General features: G+C 26.4%; 1 protein-coding gene across 1 annotated transcript in view; it reads right to left on the reverse strand.

The window, feature by feature from the left end:
- The window catches only part of LOC129958399 (uncharacterized), a 44,518-nt gene that overhangs the window by 16,803 nt on the left and 13,722 nt on the right, over positions 1-13,993 (reverse strand). The window lies entirely within an intron of this gene.

The raw sequence follows: 13,993 nt of genomic DNA on the forward strand, positions 1-13,993 counted from the left end.
TAAGTAGAGATAGAAATAAAATGTAAACAGAAGTCATCGGATCTTTCCGGTTTATCATTTGGCATTCTATAGAATACCTAGAAAATGTGAGAAATATTAATCATTTTATACTTTGCCGTACAATTTACGGTATTCTATAGAATACTGGAATTCAGATTTGCCTATAACTTATATAGCATGTTTTATATGAATAAAGGAGGTAAAGGAGACAAAAACTTACTGAGAAGAATTTTATAAAAACAAAATCATATTAGAAGTATCATTATCTGTAATACAACTAAAATGCACGAAGAAATTAAATTCAACTATTAGGAACTATTAATTTATGAGGGTAATAAAATTACGAATAATTATATTTCAATTTTGGTTCAAATGATCCCTGTGTATGAACTAATCCTTCAAAAATGCGTGCATGCGATGTAGAAATTTTACTTGGAATGTTATACCGAAAAATAAAAAGGATTTATGAAGATTTTAGGTGGGATGTTATACCGAAGGATTGAAGAAACTTTTAGGTGGGATATTATTTAAAAGGCTTGATGAAGATTTTACGTGGGATGTTATACCGAAGGATTGATGAAAATTTTAGGTGCTATGTTATACCAAAAGATTGATGAAGATTTTTCTTGGGATGTTATACCAAGACTTTTTTTAATTATAAGAAATTTAAGGCGAAAAATTCCCTATACGTGGGCAACCTAATTGTTCAACATTTGAAGTTGGCAATTGCTGCGTATTTTTCACAGGAATTAAGTTTGTTGAATTATAACTTGTGATGCACATAATTTTAATTTAGGAAGTAGCTTTTCTGAATTGAAAGGAACCATTCGGCGTATGTTGGTTATATCAAAGCAATTTAATGAGAGGACATGTTTGATAAAAGCTGATTCATTTCCTAAGGTATGTGAATACGTTCGGGATGAAAACTTTCGAAAATAGTTATATTTTTGAATATTTGCATTTAAAAGATTGAAAAAACATTTATGAAAACAAAATATACCAGTTAAGTGGCAAAAGTTTTTTAAAAATTTGAAAAAGGGCCTTTTTTTTTCTTTCTTTCTTTTTTTTTGGGGGGGGGGCTAAAAAGAGATGTAAAGCAAAAATCTTCTTGAGGTTTATTAAGTGATTTGCTTAAAATTTTGCAGATAGCTTAAAGAATATATAATCTTTCAACTTTTTCACATTGTGAAGCACTAAAACCACTGTAAAATATTTCTAAATGAATAGATTACTTATACTCTAGTTCAGAAGCTGCAGAAAATGTTGAAAAATCATTATGTCAAATTTGAACAAAAAATTCTATCAAAGAGTAGAATTTGAGAAAATAGCCTGTAAACATGTAAAAGAGCATTAAAACGTATATTAATGCAATAATAGAAATCCGTGTAACTTCCTCAAAAATAGACTTACAATTAGAAACAAAATTCTAACAGTTTTATAAAGAAACCTTTTCAAACATTAAGAATATTAAATAAAATTTTAAAAAAATTCATAATTTCGGAAAAAAGCGACTTATTAACCTAGTCTAGAAAATAGAGTTGAAAAAAATGTATCAAATCGTGTTTAATTAGAAGATTGTTAAGTTCGCAAATTATATAAATGTTGGGTTTGATTGATTTGAATAACAGTAAAAAAATATTGTATTTGATTCTGCATTCTCGGAGTTGTAATCAGCAGCCAGTTTAGATGACAGTTTTCCTATTGTTACCGCGTGCGAAAATAGTTAAGAATAAAATGGCAGAAATGAAAAACGTTTTTCTCATTCGGTTTTTCTTTAACTAGCATAATTTATGGACATTATCAAAATGCATGGAAAGTTTTGGTGAAAGAGTTGAGAGAAGATAATAAGCGAATTGAAATTTGAATATCCTTGCTCCAATTATCCAGATTAATTCGAACGAGACCTGAATCTGGATAATTGACGGAAGAAAGAGTTATTCTTCGAATGAAAATAAACAAGAATTTGAAAAATATAAAATATGTTAGTGTAATGATTTCAAAAACAATATTATTTTAATACAATATGTAAGTATACTAATTATAAACTTCCCTGTTCGAATATATCTGCCAAGTCGATTGTTTTGCTGCCTTTAATCGGGAAGATTTCGATTGTGGATTATTATTCCCCTGGTTTAAGCCTGCTATGGGGCTCTTAGGCAATATAAATCTCGTGACCCCTTTTATCTCCCAAACATTCTATATATTTTTCTTACCGACTTTGATTTAATCATCATATAAGTAGTTTTAAGAAACAAGCTTTATCAAACTAAAATAGCAAAACGCATAAGTTCAGATAATTTTCTAAAAAGTTGGCAACAGTATGTCGCGTATAAAAAATGCAGAACTGAAATTTAAAATAATTTTAAACACGATAGTAAAAATTGAACAAAACAATTTTAGCGCAATCTAAATAATATTTAATTATAGCATTGGACATATTTTCAAATTATACTCAATTTTTTTTTAGAATTATAAAATAGCATAATATATAAAATTTGGAAATGATAATTAATTAGGAATGATACTAGGATAATATTCTAAAATTAATTTAATAATTGATTTTAATTTGAAAAAGTCCGATCACACTGTCTTTATAATTAAACGAAAGCCCAAAATTATTTTCAAAATACTGCAATGAGAGGGCTCTGAATAATTGTTCACTTCACTAATAATCCGGCCTGTTCAAAAGGATGTGAGTCAGATGCGCTCAATCGCATTTGTGCGCACTCATTAACTAGTGCTATATGTTCAAGAATTAAAATGGTTGCCATTTCATAAAGTTTATCTTTGTATTTAAGACTGGCACATTGGCAACGAACGATACTAGATAATAAAATAATATCAGGGTGAAAATGACATCCATATCTCTGATAATGGAATGAAGTTTCCGTGGGAAATCTATGTTTCTTAAAATTTAGTGAATAAGAACACATCTATAACTTGGTCGAATAAGTTTATAAAAATTATAATTTTGATATGCATTATATTAATTCAATCTAATAAACCGAATTATAATTTTTAAATTTTATTTTTATATCGAGGAAATTTAGTTTTTTATAACTTCTTAATTTACTTAATATAACGAAATAAAATAAACATATCAATAATATTTAGTTCTTTCAGTTATTCTCAAAATTCTTCAACAATACAGTCTTCTTGTGTATGATATTATTAAGTTACAAGCTATTAAGAAATGGATATCAATTGTTAACATTGTTACACGTGTGAAAGAAAGACTGTTTCATATTGTCATCGCAGAAAATGCTATAATATAATTTTCAATATATCTCAATTTTTAAATATATTTTTTTTCTGGCACTTTAATGAATCCGAAGATTGAAAGCACTAATTTGTCATCTATCATTATCTAAATTGCGTTGAAAACTTCTACAAGACTATGAATTTCACAGTTATAAATATTTTTAAAATTGCAACTATTAAATAAAAACTCATATTCGTTTAAATAATAAAATCAAAACAATTCTTGTAAAATAATAGTCACAATCACTCAAGGCCTGATTTAAAGTTTGTGGAATCCAAAACTATTTAAACTAAGAACTCTCATGCAGTTTCGCTTTAAATGTTTTCAACTTTCTTCATTTAAATGCTGTAAATAGTTCTAGAAATTTTGAATATATAAATGCCTTTCAATTATTTAAAAATGTATTGGCCTTTTGATTCAGTAGAATAAATAATTAACAAAGAATTTGTTAAAAAAAAATTAAACTAGAGAAACCTTTAAACTTTAATTTAAAATATTTTTTTCGTGATTAATTAAAAGCAAAAGCAATGGTTATGTTGTTAAAGCATATACTAAGCAACTTATTGTTTTCCATGCTCATGATGCTCTTTGCACATTTTTCTTGAAGTGCAATTTTTTTCATTGAATTCTTAAAAATTATTTAGTAGTCATAATTGCATTTATTGAAAGATTAATTAAGCGTTTAGGTAAATGGCCATTTGAATATATATTTATATATATTTCAGGTATCGATACTGGAAACATGCTATTGAATGCAATTTTTACACTGAAGTTATTCAAACAAGTTGTATTAAATTCAGTTTTTCTGCAAAATAATAAGAATCCTGGTTAAAAATAAATAAGACATTACTCATATTAATAATATTAAAAGTAGAAGCTGTTAATTATAAGAAAAAAAACATATTTTTAATATGAAAATATGAAAATTAGTGAAATTCGTTCAAACATGAAATGTATTATTTCATTTTATTACCTATTACAATTACATTTTTTATCGGTTCTGATTCACTTACTGCCATATTTAAATACATCATTCCATGTACGTGTAATCTATATGTAATTACAATATCTAGAAGTATTAGTTTGAAACGCTTCATTCTCAAATATACAGTACACGCCCGAGTATCCGGTTTGCGGCTATCCGGCCTTGTTTTCTTTTATGGTAATTAAATGAGGAAGGCAAGGCGTTGCTTTGGATATACTGCCAAGGCATTGGAAGCGGGCTGAAATGCAGCAGCAGTCGTCTATCAAAGACTTTTTTAAAAAACTGTAAATTTGGATTCTTATCATAGGGTAATCTTTTCATATCTATTAATTATTTATCAGCCGAAAAAAAAATCAGTTTCTGTCAATTTTTTTAAGAACTAGGCCTACGATTTACGTTAATGTATTACAGAATTTATGTTAAAATGTGAACAGTTTATATCTTTTTACTTACTTTTTCTCTAACAAATTCTTGAAACGTGCAGTGCAGCATTATAAACATACATAAACTACCAATACAGAGCCTTCTATTTTAACTCGACACTTACCAGCACCTACTTCTATGATTCGCCGGGCCGCGGTCGCGTTCATATTCTACGTGGCTTGAAGCAAATGGAGGACTTAGTACTCAATAAGAAGTGAGAAAATACTTATTATAAAAGTAAGTTTTTGTTTAAAAACTTTGTCCCCTGGTATTGGCGGGAAAAGAAATGAGTTTATAGAACTCCGGCCTATCCGGCCTTTTTGTTGTATGCCACATTAAGCCGGATAATTGGGAGTGTACTGTAATATCAGGAGTCAAAGTTTTATTCCTACATAAATTAATATTATATTACTACCTATTTTCCTTAAAACATTGCCAATGTTTTCATGCCAATTTTCAATTTTTTTCTATATACATGAAACCTAGAGAATAGCATATAATTTCATAATTACTTTATATTTTGTTCATTCTTTTATTTTCCTGAATTTCGTGTCGAAAGGGGAGAATTACCATATTTGGATCATCGTACAAATTGGACCTTTATAGTAATCTCAATTCCATTAAATATTTAAGCACTAAAATAAGACATCTCGCAACGATATAAGCGTGCTTTCCAGAATCAATGTTTTGAAAAAGCTCAATGTGGTTGTATTTAGAAGCAAGTGTTTAGATAATGTAGAAGCAAGTGTAGGTAGATATATTTATTTATAAATTTTAAAAAAAGTAATGATAGTATTTAACAATAGAACTACAAAGACCGTCATTTTGTCGGTTTTCAGTTTTCATACCTAAAAATTTTGATATAGTTTATGTATTGTTTTAGAACTTTATTAAGACTTTTAATAAAATATAAGAACAATTACATATTCCTATTCAATTTCCACTCAGCTATTTTAACTTCCGCAATCAGTTATAACCTATATCTATTTATACCAAGACCCGTCAAAATGACAGCTTTAGCAATTTCAAAGTTTATAATATTTTATGGATCATCTATGTAATAATGGATATCAATATCTATTTACATTCATTTATACATGGCTATCAGACATTTTCTGGAAAATTTTGAATTACATTTTTCATATGAAATTATATTGATTGATTCAAAGTGTTCGGCAGCCGTTGTAATGGGATCTATTTTATTCCTATTATGATTCAGTTTAGAACTAAATGATCTAACTGGATATCCTATAAATGCAAATACAAACTGTTTTTCTTGATTTTTTTATTAATAATTAATGAATTATTATATTGAATGTTGTTTTTGTTAAATTATATTCTTTTATTTACATAAACTAAGCCAAAAGTTGCAATGAAATTCATAATCATCAAAAATCCATTAATTTGACGGGTGTGGTAAAACTAGATATATATTTAGCATCGGTATTTCTAACGTTAAGCTATCGTTCCAAAAGTAGTTCCCTTCCTATTAAAATCAAGTAGCAAAACATGCTATATCCTCAGAATGGCAATTTTTTTGACTTCAGATAGCTATAATAATTTTATCCAAGTAATTTAAAAATAAGGTTAGGTGAATATTTTGGGTTTTGTTGAAAAGTTAATCAAGTTAAACCTGAAATTATTTCTTGAATTTGATGATCAAATCAAAGGGACTATTATCTCGCTCGAAAAGCAGTTATAAAAACTATCTGACCTTTTAAACTGGAATTGAAACAAGTCGAAGCAAAACGACACAATAAAGAGATATTAAACACATCAAAATATTAGTTCTACTGAACAAAAACTAATATTGTATGTTTTTGTATTATATATGAGGAACAAACGAATAAAAGAAAAAAAATGATACCGTTCATAAAATATCAAACTTTATGCGCTAATGTGAACTTGAAAATCAAAGAATGTTTTGTTTTATTGAGTTTAAAGAAATTGGTTATGTAATTTGAGGAACTATTTTCTTTTATTGAGTCGATCACATGATTTTAATAATCTATGTTTTATAAGCTATATTTTTTTCTACTTTAAAGTGTATTTCTCAAAAAGTTTATTCAATTTTTAAAGATAAATAAACTATACTAAAATTCTATTGATACTTCATTACTAAGGTTTTTATTATTACTCTAATTTATTGTACATTATTACTCAATTTCATTAAAAAAATACTTAGACGTTTTAAATACAGCAAACTTCTCTTATTTCTCAACTTTAAAAATATACTTCTTTAATCACGCATTTCTAGAAAAACAAGCTATTTTTCTTCTTAAGGTACCCAACAGAATGAGAAAGAAACGAAACCTTATCGAATGATAATTGTATGGAATGAGCTAATAATTCTATTTAAAGATAAATTAAGTTAACATTTTTGTTAATTTATATAGTTGTATCAATGAAACTAGGATTTAAATCTAGAAAATACATCCTGTCATAGAGCAAAAATTCAGTATTCTATCCTACATGAATATGTCCAATTTAGACATCTATTTTGTTTAAATCATTGCGATTTTTTTTTGATAAAACATATATTATGTATCATTTTTTTTTCATAAAACGTATATTATGTATCATTTTTTTTTCATAAAACATATATTATGTATCATTTTTTTACATAAAACATATTATTTATCAGCTTTTTTTTTTGTTCATAAAACCTACATTATGTATCAGAGATAATAAGACATTTCTCGGTGTAACAGCAGTGTGATTATGTGAATGGAATTCATAAGATTTAAAATATTTTTTTAAAAATTTATTCATCATAAAGATGTATTAAAATAAAAACGTTGTTTTTGTCTAAGTAATGCATTGCATAAAAAGTGCAGCGGAACCCCAGAAATCTATTATTTAGCTACTACAATCATATATAACATCAATCATACACGATTTTTCTTAATATAAGGAATTATATTTCGAAAAAAAAAAAAGATATTGCAGTTTATTTTGCCTCTTAATGCTCCTTTTTTAAATGTCAAAATGTATGACTTCATTTGTAACTGAGGTGCTACTTTCATTTTTTTTTTAAAGTAACGTAACGAAAAAAGCTTAATTTTTAGAAATTTAAAAGTAATATTTGGCAGAATCACATATTCGAAGTAATAAATTTATGCACAATTTTTTTAAGTTCAGCTTCTTTTATGTTTAATTAAATATTGAGACAATGCTATTCCTGCTGAAATGATGCATTTAAAGTTATTGAGATTAACATTTTTGATACCTTTTTACTTATAATAATTACTATAGATGATCGCTATTCTATACAATTTTTAGCGTCTATCTTTCAAAGATTATTTCATATTATCTGTAAGAATCACATATTCTAAGTAATAAATTTATGCACAATTTTTTTAAGTTCAGTTTCTTTTATGTTTAATTAAATATTGAGACAATGCTATTCCTGCTGAAATGATGCATTTAAAGTTATTGAGATTAACATTTTTGATACCTTTTTACTTATAATAATTACTATAGATGATCGCTTTTCTATACAATTTTTAGCGTCTATCTTTCAAAGATTATTTCATATTATTTTTAAGAATCACATATTCGAAGTAATAAATTTATGCACAATTTTTTTAAGTTCAGTTTCTTTTATGTTTAATTAAATATTGAGACAATGCTATTCCTGCTGAAATGATGCATTTAAAGTTATTGAGATTAACATTTTTGATACCTTTTTACTTATAATAATTACTATAGATGATCGCTTTTCTATACAATTTTTAGCGTCTATCTTTCAAAGATTATTTCATATTATCTTTAAGAATCACATATTCGAAGTAATAAATTTATGCACAATTTTTTTTAAGTTCAGTTTCTTTTATGTTTAATTAAATATTGAGACAATGCTATTCCTGCTGAAATGATGCATTTAAAGTTATTGAGATTAACATTTTTGATACCTTTTTACTTATAATAATTACTATAGATGATCGCTATTCTATACAATTTTTAGCGTCTATCTTTCAAAGATTATTTCATATTATCTTTAAGAATCACATATTCGAAGTAATAAATTTATGCACAATTTTTTTTAAGTTCAGCTTCTTTTATGTTTAATTAAATATTGAGACAATGCTATTCCTGCTAAAATGATGCATTTAAAGTTATTGAGATTAGCATTTTTGATACCTTTTTACTTATAATAATTACTATAGATGATCGCTATTTTATACAACTTTTAGCGTCTATCTTTCAAAGATTATTTCATATTATCTTTAACTACATTTCAGTCAGAAAAGGAATTAAATAAAAAAATTTTTTCAATATTTAGCATAAATTACAACTTTAAATGGTATAATATTCTGACAGATCAAGTACTATAAATATATTTATATTTAAAATTTTTGCCATCAAAACATTAATTATGCCAAAATTTTAAAGTGAACCCAAATGTTGATGAAAATACATTGATAAAAAAAAATCTAAGTTAAACAGTATTTACTTCAAAAGGAAAATTTATTTTTTTCTTAAAAAAAAGTTTATGCATTTACAAATAAGGTAGTTAAAGCATTCAAGTTAAAATTTCGCATTTAACATATTTTTAAATATTGTCTATTATATATTTAATACTTAAATGTTAAAAGGGGAAAAAAATTCATTTTTATTTATAAGAAATAACCTCCTGTAAAAAAGAACGTTCATTTAAAATATATATCCACTGACCGACAAGAAAGTTAAATATGTTATTTCTGCAGATAAATAAAGATCTTTCCGTCTTTTTCCTTGTTTGTAAATTTTTAATTATTTATACAAATTCTCATTTTGCACGAAATATGTGATTTTAAATTATATATTTGAAAGATTAAATGATTTCTTTCTTGTACTGTAATACATTTAGTGATGAAAATATGAACTGACAGTAATTATTTTATTTTGATTGTAAAAATTTCCGAATATTAATGATAATTGAACATTGCTTTTCTTACATTTAAAGATATATAGAAAAAGATGTTATATTTTTCAAATTATAAAGATTGTTGCACAGTTATTCAATTTAAAGTGTGGTGTTTACATTGGAAGCATTTTTTTTTTTTTTTTTTGCAATCGAAATATTTATTGACTATCTTACAACTATCAAATATGAATGTTGTTTAAATTTATAATTTGTGAAGATTCATATCTGTTAAAAATTTATATTCACTTTGAAAAAAAGGAGACATTTCCACTTGTTATATTTTTGAGACGAATTCATCAGTTTTATAAACTCTCCTTTTAATTTTTGCTGCATTTTTCCTGACGCCAATCTTAGCTTCATGATGCTAAGTTTACAATGCTTACAAAAATTACAAGTACATTTTGGCTTATAAAAATGAGGAATTTTGTAGAGAATACTGTTGTATCTTATTTTCAAACGTTCTTTGCGCTTTTCAGTTTTTTTTTTTTTTTTTTTTTTTTCGTTAAAGCAGCGGCACGTAAACTGCATTCTTAAGGCTACAACGATATTGTCGATATTGATATACATTATACGAAGATGATGGCTTTACTTTTGATGTTTCGAAAATTTCAATACTATTATTTATATTTATAATCAAATCAATGTAGCGGAAAGGGAAATAAAAGTAGAATACACCAAACTCCAAATTAAGCGATAAGTTATATGCCTTACTCTCCGACCCGCCCGAAGGCACACGGATAAAAAAACTGAATGACCGGACCGTCGCTACAGCAACAATGGTGGAAACTGTGGTTGAGTCTTAAGGACCATTGCCGGTCACGGTAAAACCCTTCCCTAAGGAAGCACATCCCGTCATCGATGGGAGAAGCCAGACCCTCACCTTTTCGTGTATCCTGCAGGGTGGAGAGAACCAACCACCAAGCCGGAAACTTCTCATCCTCATTTCGAGGTCGCGACAGGAGGACAAATCAAGAGATAAAATTTCTAAGATGTTTATCCTTAATAATCAGTTTTACCTTTCGAAACAAAACGATTATTCCTTGAAAAAGAACTCTCAATCATCAATATCTCTTATCAAAACGAGACTCTATAGTCCCTCTAGATGTTCGCCAAGTTTCCCTGCCAATGATAATTTAGTTCCAATAAACCTACAAAGCGAGCGCAAATGGCATTAGTTAATGAGTGAGCACAAATGCGATTGAGCGCAAATGACAATTCCACATGTTGAAGATACGGCGCAAAAATGTATACACACAAATAAAAATTTAAATACGCCATTGAAGCTAATAAGTAAAGAAAGACATTCAACTGAAATTTTAATTTATTATTTCAAATCAAAATGAAATCATTTAGTTATTTGTATGGCAGTTGTATTTTAGAATATTAATATCCCGTTATTTTTAGCTCAGCGAATACCACGTTTATTTCAGAGAAAGCCAATGAACGTTTTTCTTCGCAATTTTGCTCTTTATTTATTGCGTTTTATATCTGTCATTTGGTTTCCTAATTCCGGATAAAATAATAAAGCTTTACTACGAATGTTAAATAATTCCATCCATATTAAATAAATATTAAAACCTTAAATAAATATTAAAACCAATCCCCCTGCTCTATCCGCTGGTTCAGTTTCTCTCATTTTTATTTTATATGGAAGTTATCAAGCATGCGTTGTATTTATCTAAAATTTCATAACATGATGTAATAAAATCTGAAGTATAGTTTTCTCATCACCTGGTTGTCTTTGAAAGTTAATTTTTTTATCACTTGATTGTAGCTGAAAGTTGTCTATTTCAAACAAATCAAGATATATCTTCAAAACGTGGAAAAATTCGAGATAATTTATCAAGCATTAAATTTTTAACGCATGAAATATATTCTATTATACTCAGTTTTTTTTAATATTGATAACAAAAACTTTTAACTAATAACTTTTTCTTTCAGTCTGATAACTAATATGAACTTGGGTCATTTTTTTTTAAAAAAATAATTCTAAAAAGTAAATAAAATTATACTTTTAAAACTGCCGACCTTTTTAACAGTCTAAATGGTATAAAGCAAACCTATTTAAATTATTATTTCCCGTAAAAAATACGGTTACTAAAATACTAATACTTCTCCCTCCCCAAATATTTCTCACATAAAACAAAAACTTTTGACAGCTTCTTCAATAAAAGAGCAATAAATAAATAAATAAATAAAAAATAAAAACCTTGTTATAAAAAAATTTCTTCAGAAATCTACAAATATTTCGCAAAATTTCTCATATCTGCCAATATTAAAATTCAGTTTTTTTCTTTTCTTTTCTTATTTATATTTACAATGGGGACGGGATTTTTTTTTTTTTTCAATATTTGATTTTTTACTAACAAATAATTTGATCTAGAGAGAATTAATTATCCTAATAATAATAATAAAAAAATTACGTCTATTTATAACTTTTCTTCTTTCCTTCCCCCAACTAAAATATTTTCTATATAAAACAAAAAGACTGTGCTTATTATTTTGCACATTTTTTTCATTCATTTAATTATTTCTATTAAAATTTATCTTAAAAGATACTCAAAATTTCTGGCAATATATGAAAGACATTATTTGAAATTAATTAAACAAGAAATATTTAATTCAGTTTTAATTAATTAATTTAATAAATTAAGCATTAAATAGTGGCCTGAACTGCCTATAGCCTGCCGTGTTTATAGGTTTCGTATGATGAATTTGAAACCTTCACCTTCATGTTGGTGTGGCGGGCAAGTATGGCAGAAGAAATCTGTGGGTGTGGATTATATCTTCATTTGACAAACTTTTCTCCAATAACGCAGTTTTATATTGGGAAGTGGACAATAATTTTAAATAATAAATCGCAACCTATATCTACTTACTCGTATATGAGTAAGTACGCTACGAATTCAAAAAGGGCAACAAGCTAGATAAATGAAATTTGGAATAAATTCCTGGCATAAAAATTATAGATTTAATATAAAATTTTGGGCTGAACTTGCAAAAATAAAAATTTTTAAATACACACTTGACACCATTCTCTGTGCAACGAAGCTAAACGCAAAAAGGATCACATGTGAAAGTATAGGAAAAAGCTAAAGGGAAAACTATCACTCATTTCATTTTCCTCTTTTGCAGTTGCAGAAGTTAATTTTGAAAAACTCTCTTTAATTCGTGATAGTTCCAGATTTTCTTACAATATTTTCTTAAAAATTCAAAAGTATTTCTTCAAAATTTAAATAAAGGGAAAGATATTAGAATGCTATTTTATTAAAAAAAATTAATAAATAAAAGAAAGATTTCGGTATTCAACTCCAGTATATGAAAATATTTCGAATTTTTACGAAATCTATAATTTTTTTTCTTCCTGTTTTGGAGTTCAGTGAGCTTATATAACTGTAGAAATATCGTTCTATTAATCATTCATTGTCGAATGTCCTATAACAATTAAACGCTATTTATCTTTGTGGTTTAAAACTATTTAGATTTTATGTAATATAACTAAAACTATAGATTTTTAACTATTTCTCATATTAAATCTTATATTTAATATTTCTCATATTAAATCAATTTGTGAGACGGAACAGAATCCCTAGAAAAGAGAGAGAGAAAAAAATAATCGTTTTTAAATGCAAAAAAAAAAAAAAAAGAACACCCCCACGCGAAAAAACTGTCTGTGTTTCTTTCTTCATATTATTGAATAATTATTAAATTTATTTATATAATATATTATCAATATATATATATGATTTTTTTATTTGAATAATACTTTTCTTATACCGTAAATTAAAATAAAAACTTATTTTGTACAAAATCAAATAGGTTATTTTAAAAATTTTAATTATTAGTCAAAATACCCGATTAATAGTTTGTTATCCTATCCATGCCATTTTTTTATCGCAACAAAGTTTTTATTGTTTTTAATTTCTACGTTTAGCACTTTTCTTTTTAGAGAAATTTATTCTCGCTCTGTTCATTACTTCGCCACTGAAGTTACTTAATTATGCCATTGAATGCACGCGCACAAGTATTTGTAGAGGTATGTCATAAAGTCGGAAAAGCATATATATACCTTATCCATATACCATCTTTTATCGCAGCACATTTTTTTATTGCTTATAATTTCCACGTTTAGCATTTCTCTTTTTAGAGAAATTTATTCCTTGCTCTGTTACTTCGGCACTGAAGTTACTTAGTTATGCCACTGAATGCATGCGCACTAGTATTTGTAGAGATATGTTATAAAACCTTTAGTAGAAAAATATAGGAAATTTTAGATTAATCTGATATTTTTATTCGAAGGTAAAATAATTTAATAAAATGATTACTATCTCATTAATAAAATGGTTACTATCTCATTAATAAAATTGTTACTATCCCTTTAATAAAAAAATGATTACTATCTTCCACAGGTTTC

The sequence above is a fragment of the Argiope bruennichi genome, chromosome X1 (assembly GCF_947563725.1).
Source record: "Argiope bruennichi chromosome X1, qqArgBrue1.1, whole genome shotgun sequence".
Taxonomy (NCBI): Eukaryota; Metazoa; Arthropoda; class Arachnida; order Araneae; family Araneidae; genus Argiope; species Argiope bruennichi.